Below are 14,522 nucleotides of genomic sequence, written 5' to 3' on the forward strand. Positions count from 1 at the left end.
GTCCCTGTTTTTTTTCTCTCTCAAATGCAATTATTCTCTCTCTCAAATTATCATTCTCCCTCTCGAATGCAATTATTATCACAGTCCATATAATAAGATGGATTTTTAAGGAAATGAGAGCACATAAAACAGATAAATATTGAATGAATGCCTCAGAAATCAAAATATTTTAAAATGGCAGAAATTTGGAATACTTACATACATCAAACAAATAATACAAGCCAGAGAAAGGTCTACACAGCCACCAGCTAGCCTGTGACATTTGCTAATGCTAGAGGTTGTCAAGTCCAATATTGTGGATAGTTATATATATATTTAAAGATGGCATTTATTGTTATGAACCTAAATACATAGTTAGAGGATCATTTTATTTGGCAGCTCAAATCTCTTCTGTTTACCTCCTTTGTCTACAATTTGATCTATTTACTGGCATCTCAATTCTTCCAATATATGCATGAGGATGTGTACATACCAATGAAGGAAATGTGTACCTGGTTGGAAAACAGATTCAAGTTAAAAATCACTTTGTTTGTTTGCCAAGTTATTTGGCTAGGTGTGTTTTAGATCCTGACCACAATGCAGACCAGCGCAAATAGGGTAGGGCAGAAAGAGCAATGACTGTTAATGAGTAAATATAGTGATTTGGCATCACGACTGCAAAAAAACATAAAGCTTTGTGACTGAAACCTTGATAGTAGAGTAGTCAGAAACTTATTCCAACTGCTACAATTATTTTCCTTTATTTATTTAAAGACACTGGCGTTCACGCAGACAACACTGGTTGGGAAACTTAAAGCATCTCTTCCTCTCTTTTCTGGAGTGAATAACCACAGCAACAAATAAAACCTCTACTGTCATGTTTTTGAACTCAAGACAACTGGTGAGTTAAATGCTATTTAAACACCTAAGATCTCACATTCCCTGAAGAAATAGTAGAGGTAGCTTACAAGGCTACTACCCTTTAGCAGCATTTTATTGCCTCCCTGCTATGCATTGTTACAGGAACAGCAGAACTGGCACATGATGTCATGGGCTTGTACCGTAGCTACTTCATTTCATGGGCTGCTTTCTATACTAAGTAAAAGTACCCTGAGCATCTCTGAAAACCTAAATTCCATCCCTCCATCTGATTACCAAATTCCTGCCTTCACAGCTGGAAAAGAAAAATCACCGTGTATCTATTGGACACTCAAAAGGTGTTCTGTTCTTTCTGGTGACATTGAAAATAGCTGCTCTTGTATCAAAACAAAACAAAAGAAAAAGCAAAAGAAAAAGGAAAAAGAAAAAAGAAGAAGAAGAAAGAAGAAAGAAGAAGAAGAAGACGAAGAAGAAGAAGAAAAAGAAAAAAAAAAAGAAGAAGAAGAAAAGAGAAGAAAAAAGAAGAAGAAGAAAAAGAAAGAAAAAGAAAAGAAAAAGAAAGAAAAGAAAAGAAAAGAAAAAGAAAAGAAAAAGAAAAGAAAGAAAAGAAAGAAAGAAAAGAAAAGAAAAGAAAAGAAAAAGAAAAAGAAAAGAAAAAAAGAAAAGAAAAAGAAAAAAAAAGAAAAGAAAGAGAGAAAAGAGAAAGAGAAAGAGAAAGAAAGAGAAGAGAAAGAGAAAGAGAAAGAAAAAGAAAAGAAGAAAAAAAGAAAAGAAAAGAAAAGAAAAGAAAAAAAAGAAAAGAAAAGAAAAGAAAAGAAAGAAAGAAAAGAAAAAGAAAAAAAGAAAGAGAAGAAAAAAGAGAAGAGAAGAGAGAAAAGAAGAGAAGAGAATAGAAGAAAAAGAAGAGAAAAAAGAAAAGAAAAAAAAGAAAAGAAAAAAAAAAGAAAGAAAAGAAAAAAGAAAAAAGAAGAAAAGAAAAAAGAAAATCTCTGCTCCCTTCTGTATGGATATTCCTGCAATATTATACACTCTTTATACAAATGTGTCACTTGTTTGGGAGAGAAGAAAACTCCTGCACCCTGCATTCTTGGAGACATATATGTTGTTCATTAGCCCTTCAGGATGCATGAGGCAGGGAAGTAAGTGGCCCTTGTGCAAACTCTTGCAGGAAGCTGATGGTACAGACCAGTTTTTTAGTCTCAATTTCATGGAAAACATAGGCTAGTTGTGCTTCAAACTGCTCACAGCACACAACTCTGTTCACTTTGTCATTAAGACAAGGACAATGATGGGATAATGCAGGTGGCAGCACTGGGCAGAGACTGCCGAGAAGGGATCTGTCTGCTGCTTTTTTAGCCCATCCAGATCTCTTAATCCTCCCTGGCATTCTCCCTCACCAGAGCTGTGAAGGTGGCCAGCAGGATATAATTCTTGATGATTGCCTCTGAATAACCTTTCCATGGGTCAGCCTTAGCAGAGATAAGACTGCCTCTCTAGGGAGTGACAACCATTGATATATTTGGATACTTAGCAAACGTGCTGTCTGAAGCGCCTGTCACTGATAGCAGTGGAACAACACTGGTGTAGAGCTGTTCAAATTATTTCAGGTTCAGAATGATTTTTCAGTGCTATCCACTTCACTGTTTTTTCTCAAAAGGCTTTTCAAATGTCATATCATTCCTACTCTTTAGCACAATAGTCTTTATGTTAAAACTAGCTAGAAAAATCAGCAAGCTCTACCGGGGAATGTAGGCTGTGCATATTTCACAGTGGGGGCGATACCAAATGAGAAGCAGTCAGTTACACTCTGTTGTTGCAGCATGGAGAGAATATTATTGTTGAGTACCTTTACTTTTAAGATCAGGAACAAACTAAATGACAAAAATGTCTTCAAGTGGGAAAAAAAAAATAGGGTTTTCATCTCTGCTGGCTATTTAAGTGAAGACAATCTGTGATATAAAATTCTACTCTCACTCCTTATCCATACAGAGGTTTATGCTGCTTCAGACATCTCAGACTAGCTCAGACATCCTAACTAACTATCTTAATGTTAGATACAATAAAGAAATAAAGATCATGTAAGTTAGGAGCTACATAGCCTCGTGGTTATTTGGCCTCTGGACCCGCCTGGAGAGCACTGTGGCAGTCAGCCCAGGTCTGTGTAAGAGGAGATTTGGGAGCCTCAGAATGAAAACCCAAACTGTCAGGCCCTGAGGAGAGAGCAGCTCTCTTGCACTGGAGCAAGCTAATGGAAAACATTGATGATAGAGATGATTTTAAACCAATATTCCTCTCCCAAAGGCATATAACTCATCCAGTTCAACACTGGATCTAAAACTGAAGCAAAGCTGGCACAGGATTGTTCTCCTGAAGGCAAATGTCTCCTTCTGCTTTTCCAAAGTTAGAGCAGATTGTATCTTCTTGTAGAAGAGCTTATTGGTTTGAACAGTCTTTTGGTGTGTGGGGGAGATGAAATTCAATGACAATTTTTAGGCTGCAAGGGCCCCAAACCCTACACTCACATGTCCCCAGGAAATGTCTTAACCATTGGGCAGTTCGTACCCTGTTCTTGCCACTGACACAGAACTGACTGTACCTGGGAGTTTCTCATTATTTGGAACAACGAGCTTATCACCAGGCTTACTAGTGATAAGCTATGGGGTGGCATGCCAAAAAGGACTGTCTGTGAGCAAAATCCATTCGTCTGCTTAGTGGGGTGCTGGGTACATTGAAGCACATTTGAAATGTTTCTACACCAATGCACACTGTATGAGGAACAAGCAAGTGGAGCTAGAAGCCTTGGCTCAGTCCCAGAGCTACATCTTTGGCACTCTATCATTGTGAAATTCTACTATTGGCCACCCAGCTAGGATGACAACGCTGATGAATTATTCTTTAAAGAACTAAGAGATACCTCTAGATCAGCCACCCTTGTCCTTATGGGTGACTTCAACTTGCCAGATATTAACTGGGAATACCACATAACTGATATAAACAGGTCCGGAAAATTCCTAAAGCACCTTGATGATAACTTCTTGGTACACAAACCAAGGGAGTTGACTAGGAAAGGTGCTCTCCCGGATTTGTTGATTATAAACAGAGAGGGTCTTGGGGGTGAAGTGGTGACTGGTGGCCATAGTGACCATGAAGTTGTTGGGTTTAAAATCTTTGGTGATAGAAGTAAAACTGCCACCAAAACTTCAACCCTGGATATGGGAAGAGCAGAGTTCAGGCTGCTCAGGGAACTAGTTAGTAAGGTCCCCTGGTAAACTGCTTTTGAAGGCATTGGGGTCCATCAGTGCAGGTTGCTTTTTAAGTACCACCTCTTAAGAGCACAGAAGTAGGCAATTCCTAAATGTCTGAAGTCAAGCAGATGGGGCAGAACGCTGGCTTGGTTGACCAGGTATTTTCTTTTACAGATTAGGCAGAAAAAGAAAGTGTGGCCACTGGAAGTGAGATTAGGAGAAGACTACAGAGACGCTGTTTGCCATTGTAGGGAGAAAAATTGTGTGGCCAAAGCTCAATTAGAGTTGAAGTTGGTCAGTACTGGGAGGGACGACGACAATAAAAAGGGATTTATTAAATATATTAACAGCAAAAGTAGGGCCAGAGGTAATGTTGGTCTGTTACTTGATGAGGATGGTCACCTCACAAACAGGGACGTAGACAAAGATGAGATGTTTAATGCTTTCCTTACTTCTGTCTTCAATACTGATGATGGGCTCTGCGACCGCAAAGCCCCGAGTTGGAGGACTGTGACTGCAGTAACGATAAACTCCCAGCCAACTCCAAACTTGTGCAGGATTTGCTGCTGGATGCACATAAGTTTATGGGCCTAATGGGATTCATCCGAGGGTACTCAAAGAGCTGACTGATGTCATCACAAGTCCCTACCTCAAACATTTTTCATTGGTCTTGGGAATTCGGAGAGGCCCAAGTTGACTGAAAGCTGGCAAACATTGTTCCAATTTTCAAGGAGCGCAAGAAAGAAGACCCTGGTAATTACAGTCCTGTCAGTCTCACTTCAGTGACTGGTAAAATTATGGAGAAAATTATTCTGGGTTCATAAACTTAATTTCCTTTTATGACAAGGTCACCCATATAGTTGACCAAGGGAAGCCAGTTCATGTGATTACTTTGGATTTCAACAAAGCTTTTGATATATTTTTTTGTTTGTTTCTAACAGTATTCTTCTGGACAAAATGTCTAGCATACAGCCAGACAAATACAAAACATGATGGGTGAACAATTGACTGATAGGTTCGGCTCAAAGGGTTATAGAAAATGGGCTGACATCAGGCTGGTGGTCACTAGTCACTAGTGGGGTTCCCCAGGGCTCCATTTTAGGGCCAGTTCTCTTTAATGTTTTCATAAATTACTTGGATGCAGGACTTGAAGGTATACTAAGTAAGTTTGCAGACAACACTAAATTAGGAAGAGCTGTTGAATCCCTCAAGGGCAGAGAGGCCCTACAGAGAGAATTTGACAAATTAGAGAGCTGGGCAATCACCATCCATATAAAGTTTAACAAGAGCGAGTGTTAGATTCTGCACCTGGAATTAGGTAACCTTGCATATATTTTCAGACAAGGGGATGAGAGGCTGGAGAGCAGCCCCACAGGAAAGGATCGGGACATTCTGGTAAACAGCGAATTGAACATGAGTCAACAGTGTGCCCTGGCAGCCAAAAGGGGCAGACATACCCTGGGATGCATCGAGTATAGCATTGCTAGTAAGCTGAGGGAAGTGATTGTCCTGTTTTACTCTGCACTGGTGCAGCCTCATTACAGGTACTGTGTGCATTTCTGGGCACCACAGTATAAGAAGGACATAAAACTATTAGAGAGCATCCAAAGGAGGGCAACATGGTGAAGATGGTGAAGAGTGTAGAGAGGAAGATGTATGAGTAGTGGCTGAGGTTACTTCGTTTGTTCAGCCTAGAGAAGAGGAGACTAAGGGGAGGCCTCATGGAACCCTACAGCTTTCTCATGAGGGGAAGCAGAGTGGGAGGCACAGAGCTCTTTGGTGACCAGTGATAGAACCTGAAGGAACAGCATGAATCTGCATCTGGGTAGACTCAGACTGGGTATTAGGAAAAGGTTCTTCACTGAAAGGGTGGTTGGGTACTGGAACAGGCTCCCTAGGGAAGTGGTCACAGCACCAATCATAGAATCACAGTATGGTTTGGGTTGGAAAGGACCCTGAAGATCATCCAGTTTCACCCTCCCAGCCATAGGCAGGGACACCTCCCCCTAGACCAGGTTGCCCAAAGCCCCATCCAACGTGGCCTTGAACACCTCCAGAGATGGGGCATTCACAGCTTCTCTGGGCAACCTGTCCCAGTGCCACACCACCGTCTAAATAAACAATTTCTTCCTTATATCTCATCTAAATCTACCCTTTATTAGTTTAAAACCATTACTCCTTGTTCTATCACTACACCCCCTGACAAGGAGTCCCTCCCCAGCGTTCCTGTAGGCCCACCTTTAGGTACTGGAAGGCCACTAGGAGGTCTCTGCAGAGCCTTCTCTTCTCCAGGCTGAACAACCCCAACTCCCTCAACCTGTTTTCATAAGAGAGGTGCTCCAGCCCTCTGATCATGTTCATGGCCCGCCTCCGGACTCACTCTAATACATCCACGTCCTTCTTGTGCTGGGGGCCGCCGAACTGAACACAGGGCTCCAGGTGGGGTCACATAAGAGAAGAGGAGAGAGGGACAACCACCTCCCTTGACCTGCTGGCCACTTTGCTGCAGCCCAGTGTACAGCTGGCTTTCTGGGCTGCATGCACACACTGCTGGTTCATGCTGAGCTTCTCATCAACCACCTCCAGTCCTTCTCCTTAGGCCTGCTTTCAATCCATTCTCTGCCCAGTCTGTATTTGTGCTTAGGATTGCCCTGGCCCAGATACAGGATCTTGCACTTGGCCTTGTTGAACTTCATGAGGTTTGCACAGGCCCAAGACTACTGGAGTTCAAGAAGCATTTGGACAATGCTGTCAGAAATATGGTTTGATTTTTGGGTGGTTCTGTGTGGAGCCAGGAGTTGGATTCAATGTTTCTTGTGGGTCCCTTTCAACTCGGGATGTTCTATAATTCTATGATTCTATGAAATAACATTGGGCGTAAGATGGTCAACCCTTGCATTTGTGCTGTACCAGACTGTGGTACTAATTAATAAATAAAGTTTAAAGAAAAAAAATATATATATATGTGCAAGTTCCAGCCTGTTCACCATTTACTGCCCTGTGAAGTGGCCTTATGAATCACATAGTTCCTGCCTCTTGATGATCTTCCAAAGCTATCTCATTGTTACCCCCAGTGAAAAACCTTCTCAGGAAGATAGGACCAGTCTTTGTAGACAGAACCAAAACTATTCTGTGATCTGATTAGGGATAAATAACCATTAGGGATAAATAGCTCAGTTTCTGTAAGGCCACTGGTACTGTTGCAAACCAGAAGATCCATTCCTGCAGTGTTCACTGCTGAGTAGCTTTTAAAACCATGAATTAAATACTTGTTTTTGCCTATGAACTGTAGCATAGTTTTGTATGCCAAAGCAGTGAGTAGTTCATAGTGAGAATGTTCTCTTGAAAAAAAGTTATGCTTAAGAGTCCTTTGTTGGCATTGCTGATGTTTCAATATAAAACTGTGGCACCTTTGATTTCAATGCCCAAGTTCCAATCACTGTTAGTGAAGGCAGCATTTCATCCAAAGGGAATTATGTAATTCATTTATATGAGAGTCTTCCTAAGCTTTGTGCTGTGCTGCATATTTTTTTCCTCTATAAATACCTTTTTTTTTTTTTTTTCAGGTCAAATCTAGAATTTAATCCAAAGGGAGAACGAAAACCTTTTGCCATGATAATTTCTTTTAAGAAAAGTTGTCTTCCTGAACCTATTCAAATGATCACAGAATAAGAGATTGTCTGCCAGAATATAAAATCATATAAATTGTTATACCTGAAAAGGGACTCTTTTTTTTGCTACAGGATGAAAAATTAAGAACCAAGGCCTCAGCATGAACTGTGGAAACGTAACTTATTTACCTTTCAATATACACATCCTCAGTCATTTTTTCTCTTTATTAATGAACCTATGTCTCAAGAATATCATGGGATGATCTGATAGATATGCTTAGATATATCTGGGCTATAAAATGCATCCATGAAAAGAGAAGTCCATCTATATTAGTAAGAACGATTCCACATGGCTGAATCTTTTGTAAGATGTGCAAATCTTTTGTAAATAGATATGATATTGACATTCCTAGAGGGGTTCCAGTTCTTCTAACTCAGGAAAATGCACCTTCTTTTCAGCATTTGTTTACATTCAGTGAGATACCTCAGTGAAGTGTTTTAATACTAAGTATTTTAACACTGACTATTGAAATTCTGCAGTTCCTCACAGCTAACAAGACAGACTGCAAGGATATATGTGAGTCAGGTGGTGGTAAAATTATTCCTCTCCCGTTCATTAAAAAATTATATTTTCCCCTAATGTGGTTCCATCAGCTTCTACCCTGAATAAATTATCATATGCCAAAGTACAATCCTCTTCTTGTTGCTGCTCCTTTTATTCCTCCTAATTGGTCATTAATGCAAAAACAGTTCCTGTACGGCACAGATCTTGGCTTTTTAATTGTAAGAGCAGAAGAGATGTTAAAAACTATCAGGTGCTGCTGATTTCCTAGCAAGGGTTCTGAGACTCTCACAGTGCTCTCCCTCAAATTCCTAGTTGTTAGAGGTAAAAAAGTGATCTGTGACATCAACTCCTTCTCAGGTTAAGACAAGTTGAAGGCACTCAACATCTCCCATGGTCAGGGTTTTACACCACAAACCAACAACGAAGAAAGCAAAAGAAGAGATCCCTGCATGTGTGCCTTGTCTTCTGTTCCTATCTGGGTCATGTGCAATGACAGATTCCCAGGAACATTTCAGAAAGGGAGATGCATTGTAGTTATCTTTCAGAGGAACATAAGAATGCTGTGGCTGAATCAAATAAATAGTGGTGACACATCAGCATTTTGTCTCAAAGACTACTCATATCAAGTATTGTAATGAATATTTTCATATGCTCCATATACTTTCCAGCCCTGGAGAAATCAGCTGTAGAGTGGTAGGAGTGCATTTCAAAATGAATGCTTTCAGCTCTTTTTTCCTTTAGAGAATCACCACAGTTGCATGGATTATGAAATGACTATGGGCAGCAAGGAAAGCTGGAACCTCATTTTTCTTTGATTGACCTTAGCAACACCACTACAGCAAACCTATGTAGAAAATAACATGGCAGTTTAATAGCTGGGCTGATATTGATCCATGAAGAGGGAGGCGGAAAAGTCTAAAAGAAGCAGAACCTCATCTGTTTCATTAAACTAATGCAATATTGACCTCTCCCTAAAAAGGGCAAGTCAGTATCAGTTTACATTTTTCCGTAAGTACTGATATTTCTACGTTCTAGCATGCAGAACTTTCAGAAAGATTTATTTCTTAACATTTTCTTCATACAGAAATAAATAAACTCTGCAGAAATGTGAATAAGTATAATAAGTATTGCTGAGGCACTTTAGCTCTCTCTCTCTCTATCTTTTATTTTTTTATTTTTATTTTTATTTTTATTTTTATTATTTTTTTTAATCACAGGAAGAGAAGTCCTCTGGGTTTTGTTTTCTCAGTTAATGTCAGAAATCTGTGATTTTTTAACGCATTTAGTACCTTAATATATTTTTTTTCTGCTTTTGTTTCCGCTGCATGTTGGACAAAGCTTCTTTCCTTCAGATATTAAAGAATTTCAGGGTAAATCTAAACAGATTTACTTCCCTTTCATATTCTCACAACAGGCTATGAGAGGCCAGGTAGACAAACTTCCAGCTCAAAATTGGTCTTGTGGCCTCTTACTGCCTTCTCTCTTATCACGTCATTTCCAAGAAGTTCCACATTCTGTCTTCTTTATATCTTCCCATTAGGAAGATGAAGACAAAACATAAGTTTTCCACTCTTTTCACTCTTTCCTAAGTGAATGCAACAAATTCCAGTCTTTCAGTGTCCCCTTATGTCACTTATATTTCTTTTATAGTCTGATGATTCTCCATAGTGTATGCATATTACTTCATATGCAAGATCTGATATGTAGTAAAATAAGATCTTATTTTTACTAGGACTCTTTGAATGGGCATTTTCTAACATAAGCTTCAGCTACTTTTTTTTTTTTCTTTTTTTTTTTTTTCCCCCAAAGAACAGTGGGAGTTGTCTACTTCAACACTTCCTAAAGATGTGGTTTTTTTTGGCTTCACTAAATTAATTTGAAAGACAAAATGCTTGTATTAGTTATTATATAGTATTTTGGCATAACATAAAACTCTCATTGTAAAATACAAAGGCTTAACAGCTGAAGAAATTTGATAACATATTTGTGACATAAATATTAGTAACATTTGGAAAACTTAAATCTTTGGCAGAAAAAATATGGTCATCTAATTAGGGTCATGAGGTCTTATTTCTTTGGACTGTTCTCTGTGGTATTTATCACTAGAGCAATTATAAGGAAGTATTATTTAGACAAATTTACTAAAGAAAATATTCAATAATCCATTATGTGATTGTATTGCTGTGAGAAAAGTTACGGAAAAAAACCACAATGGTTTAGAGTTTGTTTCTCATGATTAAATCAACAAAACTATTCCCAAAGTCCCATCATTTGGGGATGTGACTATGAATAAACAATAGAAAAGTTATATCCCTTCATATTGTTTAAAATACATATTTTAATTTAAAATATGCTGCTTTTTGATATCTGCAAGAACCACTTAAACTGTGCTTAACTGCTATTTCTATACATGAGTTTCAAGCAACCCACTAGCTTGTTTAATCTTAGCATTAAAATTCACAGCTGCTATAAGCAAAGTTTTATGCCCCCTTAAATATTCTCTGTTACTCCAATTTCATGTTGGAAATTGGGAAAATTATTTAATTTCCTTGTGACCTCAGTTCCCAATCTGCAAACTGGTGACCAGGTCACCCCGTACCCCCTTTCTGCCATACACCTGTGCTGTTTTCTTCACAGTTACAGGAACAACTGAGCTACAAATTGCTGGAAGCTGAGAAGTTCTCCCATGAACTGAGTCATTGTATTCTTTTCTTAATATCACATTTGTTCTCTAAGCTTTTGTTTTGGGCCATTGTTAGCAACAGGTTATAGTATTAAATGGTCTCACAAATACAGCAACCCTCATCTTCTTATAATCTCAAGCCACTGCCAACAGCAATTCAGTTTGGATTAGACTCATGGTTTAAAAGGTTTTGGGGAAAGAAATGTGAGGAAAATAATAGAAGCCTCTTATTTGTACTACCAGTGACAACCATTATATAACTACATAAAATTATCATTCATTATCAGTTTCTTGGCAGAAGTACACAAAGAACAGTATTATCCTAGACTTACTTTGGATTTACTGAGAGCAAAATTATATTTTCAATTCCCTAATTTGATTTGTAGGTATTCTTATATTGAAGTTTTCATACAGCTTAAAAAGACAAAGAGACTAGCTGATTATTTATGTACTTATTTACTTACCTATTTACTTATTTAAATTAGAGCCTGGTTTTATCTTTCAATTCCTTGTACATTGCTCACACTTGTATATAAGAAATAACTTTAAGCCACTTTTAATACTTGGAATAATTAATTACACATACTAATATTATCTTGAGGGAGGCAAGACATTTTTTTTGGAAGGTTCTTGCCATTCTGCCTGTATTGTAGAGAGTGAACAATGATAATGAAAGGTCTGCAACAAAAGTCCTGGGTGATCAAGATTAGAGTGTGTCCCCAGGTAAGTGGTTCTCCAGCATTTCTAATGCTGGATTTAGGGAGTTAAGTTTTAATTGGGTATTTAAGTCTAATATAAACTATCTTTAATTCAAACAGTCTTAGTGTTGCAATTCCCAATTTCAGAAATATTCAGGTATTGATAGTCTTGTACAAAAGAAATGAACTGCTCTAATAGAATAAATCCATAGTAAAAGAAGCTGTTATGATATATACCTTGAGACTGGCTAGAAACTCCCTAGCAAAAAGCTATTATTGTTTACCAGTAGGGATTATGAGGACAAACTTTTCAAAACCACCTAGGGGCTGAGTATACCTAATTCTCATTAATTTTATAAGGTGACTGGGTATCCAAATCCCTTTGGAAAGCTGAATAGATCATTTTCTGAAAGTCCAACAGGCATCTACATCTGGATATTTCCTCTTGGGACCATAATTTCTGTGTGCTCTAGACACATGAAAAATGATTTTTCCTGTTAATTTTTGATGCAAAAAGTCAGGACTTGACACTCATACAATATGCATGTGAAGCTAAAACGGAAACTTTGATCTAACAAGTCATGTGATAACAAAAATAGAAAATGAGCAAGGAAAAGACAGAAAAATTTTCCTTTCTAGAATACAATTTACGTCGGGGCAGAAAATCATCTATTACAATGGAAAATGACCACTGTTCATTCATTAATACTAAAGCCATAAACTTACTAATAATGCCTAACTTTCCTTGTTTGTCTGCTTTTTAGCTCAAAACTCAACACTAAATCCAGAAATTAATTGGACTTACAAATTTGTTCTTAATATTAATTATATTTTAATATTTAATTATTACTTAATTAATTAATGTTTAATTAATATTAAATTATACATTGTTCTTAATATTTCTACCTCAGAAAGGCGAGTTTTCTTTGTAGGGTTATATCCTGATATGAATGAAAACTAAGATATGCAGTTCTAAGAAAATTTCCTAGCAGATCTGCTATACTTTAGCAGTGACTGTGGTAGGGCAGACTGCAGACCGAGTACTATATAATGATTTCATAATATTAACTTCCTCTCCCCTCCTGCCCCCCCTCAATTTCTCTGTTGGACATTGTATTTTTTAAATAAAGTGATGTCCATTTAAGTGGAACAGGTGATTACTGAGAGGTGAGTTAACAGCATATTACCTATTACCACAAGTAGAGGTTCAATAATAAAATGTTATATGTTTGAAAACAATGGATTTTTTTTTTTATTTTTTTTTATTTTTTTACAAAATTGTAACATTAAAAATAATAGTTAAATGGTTCTTCTAATCATTTATGAATCTTCTGGGAAATCAGTAATTTTTTTCACAATTATCTTGAATGTTGTTTCTAAATCTCCTATTTGTGTATAGGAGTTGCAGTTGCCAATAAATCCTTTGGTGGTGACATGCTAGGAACGGATAATGCCCTGGCTACGGCCTAAGATTCACCTACAAAATGTCACTTGGCCAGAATAGAGTGGGCCATTAGTAGATGACTTAATGAATCAAATATTGACCAACTTGTCTTTATGACCAATCTTTTTTTTTCTTTCTCCCCCCCCCCCCCCCCCCCCCCGCAGATATCCATACCATTCTTACGAGATTTCCAGTTTGACACGCTCCCTAATACCCCAGTGTTATTTCTCTGTTTTTTCTGTCATGTTCAGCAATGTGTCCCCACCAGATACTAAATGAACCTGCAGGTTATTTGTACCTGGAACCTTGAAAATAAAGAATAGGACAAATAAGACAAGCTTTTAATTATAATTCAGTTATTTCCACACTAACTAAGCACTCTGAGGCAATGACTATTTTCTCTTTACATGGACATCCAACATCTCTAATGAGCATTCAGTTTCTGTACATTTCTTTGCTCAGGGTAGGGTATAAAGTGCTACTCGAAAGCACTGCATGCCATAGCTTTATATCTCCCACAGAGTATATCAATTTGCACACATTTCTAATTAACATCTAATTTTGGATTAATTTCTGATTCCCTCCTCTGGGCTTTTGTAATGATATCATGAGTTACACTGGCAGAAGGTTTATACTTGAAATGTTTCTATATCATAGAACCTCCTAGGAAGTTAAGTGACAGTGGGATTAAAAAAATATATCTAAAACAATAAACAACAACAAAAGAAAAAACAGACCAAAACCTCTCAGTTTGTTAGACATCTGGAATCTTATTTTTTAATTTCATCATCTATAATCAAGGAAAGAATCTAAATAATTTCAGCTCCCAGCAGTTTTCCTTGCCTCTCTTTCCATGCAATAAGAAGCTCAGTGTTATTGTGTTGTTCTTATTTTCCTTCAGTGCCAAGAGTTTACAGTGATGTAGGAAAGTGGACAATTTTACTAAATAAAATGCCTGTAGTTCCAAATCTAAGTTTATAAGTAATTGCTTCTAATTTACTTGGTAAACCTCAGAGCTCTTGGGGGAAATATGTACTTTATATAATAATGCAGAAGTTATACATTAGTTGGGCTGTTCTTTCTCTCCTCAACCTCCACGTCATGCAGGAGTGCATCATTGGAAATGTGGCAGTAAAACTGTTATTCTTTTAACATGTTGGCGTAGATTTCTTCAAAAGGCCACAATTCCTGACTGGTATCTAGATAACTTTTCCACAGGTATATAGATATCTCTTCCACATGCAAATAGTCTATTTAAAATAGATACAGGACTAAAGTACTCTGATGTGGTCTTTACAAAATATGTGAATATAAGCATTTAAGGTTTTTATTACACTTAGCTCCCTAAATATATGAATAAGCATATAAGGGCTTCATTAGTAAAAAGGTTTTCATGAACAAAGGAACCTACATTTCAG

The 14,522-nt window shown here is 37.6% G+C and overlaps 1 long non-coding RNA gene across 1 annotated transcript in view; it reads right to left on the reverse strand.

The window, feature by feature from the left end:
* The window catches only part of LOC121064980, a 582,402-nt gene extending 578,552 nt beyond the window's left edge, over nt 1-3,850 (reverse strand). The window contains exon 1 of the long non-coding RNA XR_005816851.1: nt 3,788-3,850. This is a non-coding gene — a long non-coding RNA (uncharacterized LOC121064980). The remainder of the gene's footprint in view (nt 1-3,787) is intronic.
* Nucleotides 3,851-14,522: the final 10,672 nt, after the last annotated feature.

The sequence above is a fragment of the Cygnus olor genome, chromosome 2, assembly GCF_009769625.2.
Source record: "Cygnus olor isolate bCygOlo1 chromosome 2, bCygOlo1.pri.v2, whole genome shotgun sequence".
In the NCBI taxonomy this organism is placed as follows: Eukaryota; Metazoa; Chordata; class Aves; order Anseriformes; family Anatidae; genus Cygnus; species Cygnus olor.